Below are 3,435 nucleotides of genomic sequence, written 5' to 3' on the forward strand. Positions count from 1 at the left end.
GAACCTAACTTAACTTATCTTTACTTATGTGAATTTATATTAACTTAACTTAAATTATATTATCCTAACTTAACTTATCTTTACTTATCTGAACTTATCTTTACTTATATTAACCTAACTTAAATTATCTTTACTTTTCTGAACTTAACTAAACTTAACTTAACTATACTAATCTAACTTAACTTATCTTTCCTTATCTGAACTTATATCAACTTACATTAACCTAATTAAACTTATCTTTACTTATCTGAACTTAAATGTACTTATATTAACCTAACTTAACTTACCTTTACTTATCTGAACTTATATCAACTTACATTAACCTAATTTAACTTATCTTTACTGATCTGAACTTAAATTTACTTATATTAACCTAACTTAACTTATCTTTACTTATCTGAACTTACAGTATATTAACTTAACTTAGCTTTGGTTATCTGAACTTATATTAACTTAACTTAATTTATATGAACCAAACTTAATTTATATTTACTTATCTTAACTTATATTAACTTATATTAACTTATATTAACCTAACTTAACTTATCTTTAATTATCTGAACTTATATTAACTTAACTTATATTAACCTGACTTAACTTATCTTTACCCAACTTATCTTAACCTAACTTAACTTAACTTAACTTAACTTAACTTAACTTAACTTTACCCAACTTAACTTAACCTAACTTAACTTAACTTAACTTTACTTTACTTTACTTAACTTAACTTAACTTAACCTCACTTATCTATACTTAACTTAACGTATATTAACCTAACTCAACTTAACTTAACTTAACTTAACTTAACTTAACTTAACTTAACTTAACGTATCTTTATTTATCTTAGCTTAACTTAACTTAACTTAACGTATCTTTATTTATCTTAGCTTAACTTAACTTAACTTAACTTAACTTAACTTAACGTATCTTTATCTATCTTAACTTAACTTAACTTAACTTAACGTATCTTTATTTATCTTAGCTTAACTTAACTTAACTTAACTTAACTTAACTTAACTTGACGTATCTTTATTTATCTTAGCTTAACTTAGCTTAACTTATTTTAATTTAACTTATATTAACTTAACTTAATTAATCTTAACTTGACTCTATTTGCCTAACTTTACTAATCTTAACTTATTTTGGGTTAACTTACCTTAACTTAACTTACAATATATATATATATATATATATATATATATATATATATATAATATTATAATATTTTATATATATATAAGTATACTGTATATATACAGTATATAGTTTATATTATACATATAATATATATATACATTCATATGTAAATATATGTATATAATATTTATATTTATATATATATATATATACATATATACAGTATATATTATTATATTTTATATATGTATACTGTATATATACAGTATATAGTTTTTATTATACATATATAATATATATACATTCATATGTAAATATATGTATATAATATTTATATTTTTATATATATATATATTATTATATTTTATATATGTATACTGTATATATACAGTATATGTTTATATTATACATATATAATATATATACATTCATATGTAAATATATGTATATAATATTTATATGATATATATATATATATAAATATATAATTATTATATAATAATATATATATACAATATATAGTTTATATTATACATATATAATATTTATACATTTATATGTAAATATATGTATATAATATTTATATGATATATATATAAATATATAATTATTATATAATAATATATATATATATGCGCACAGTTTATAAACATATATGTTTATATTATTTATATTATGTATATATACAGTACATACAGTATATACATATACATTATTTATATTATATATATTTTTATATATACAGTATATATATATATATACATATACTGTACATAATTCATATGATATAATATATACAGTATATATTTATATATACTATATATATATTATATATATATATATATATAATATATATTCTGAACCTACTACACCTCACCATTCACCTTCAGGATGTCATGCTGTGCTTGGGCCTGAAATGTTTCTTAGTTACTTTGATAAAACTATAATTAAATAAAACATCAACTATAATACCACTCTCTCCACCTCTATGGGTGGCACAATAAAACATTTTTCTTTCATATTTGACATTTGATAGGCTTCCCGGCATCAGATTTGGCATCTTAAGGTGGCATCTGACCCCTGCAAACGTTGCCTTTCAACACAAAGCGCTTCCTGAACGTTACATTCTTCACTGTGTTCACACTTGGAGCTCGCGTATTTAAATAAGCTGCTATTTTCCTCCGTTGAAAAAGAATGTTGAGATAGCGGCTTTATCTGTGTATCTCTACTGTTCAAACCTTTCATTTTATCTTGGTTCATTCGTGCGTCACAGGTATTCTACTCAGATATCCACAATTCAGCTTCAATGCCACAGAACGACACTGATACTGACTTGATTTCAGCCGCTGCCATAAAATGATCCCATTTAGAAACTCAGCCCGACCTGCTCACCCATGCCAGGTGTATCATATTATTATTATTATTAAAAGGGTTAGCATTAGAATTCATATTCATATTATTCATAATAATAATAAGAAGAATTCTAATAATATTAAGAAGAAACAGTATTTATTAGTCACGCAACACACCACACTACAACACACGCTTGCACACACACACACACACACACATGCTTTGATGGTGCTGGTGAAATGGATCCTCTGCATTGAACCATCCTGGCTTGTCCTTCCTCTGGGGCCACAGCAGGAGCAGTGGGCAGCGTACGTGGACGCACCCGGGGACCAGGTGATAAATGTCCATCGCTGGTCACGAAGAAGAAGAAGAAGAAGAAGAAGAAGAAGAAGAAGAAGAAGAAGAAGAAGAAGAAGAAGAAGAAGAAGAAGAAGAAGAAGAAGAAGGGCCAGGGGGCCGCCCTCAGGGGCCAGGGGGCCGCACTCAGGGGCCAGGGGCTTTTCTGTGTGTCGTGCATGCTCGATCTCCGTGCATACACGACACTTGATGGGTGCAGTGCTTCATGAGGTGGAGCGGGCCATCGAGTCAGTCATATGGAAGGTTGCCGGTCCCCGGCTCCTCCAGGTAGAATGCTGAAGCGCCCTTGAGCAAGACACCGAAGACGACCGGATGGGTTCCGTGCATGTGATCACATTCATCATTCATCCATCCATCATTGATGCATTCATTCTTCATGCATTTGTCACTCGTGCATTCATTATTCATGCATTCATCATTCATGTACATATCATTCATGCATCAAATAAAATAAAGTCATTATTTCTGTTGTCGTCTGCGACTGTGACTGCACATGCGCAGAACCGATCCGGCAGAGGTGCAGAGGGTCCATCGGCTTCGGCAGCAGTTGGTTCAGCGCCCCCTCTAGTGGAGACTAACGGTACTGCA

The sequence above is a fragment of the Zeus faber genome (assembly GCF_960531495.2).
Source record: "Zeus faber genome assembly, chromosome: 22".
NCBI classification, from domain to species: domain Eukaryota; kingdom Metazoa; phylum Chordata; class Actinopteri; order Zeiformes; family Zeidae; genus Zeus; species Zeus faber.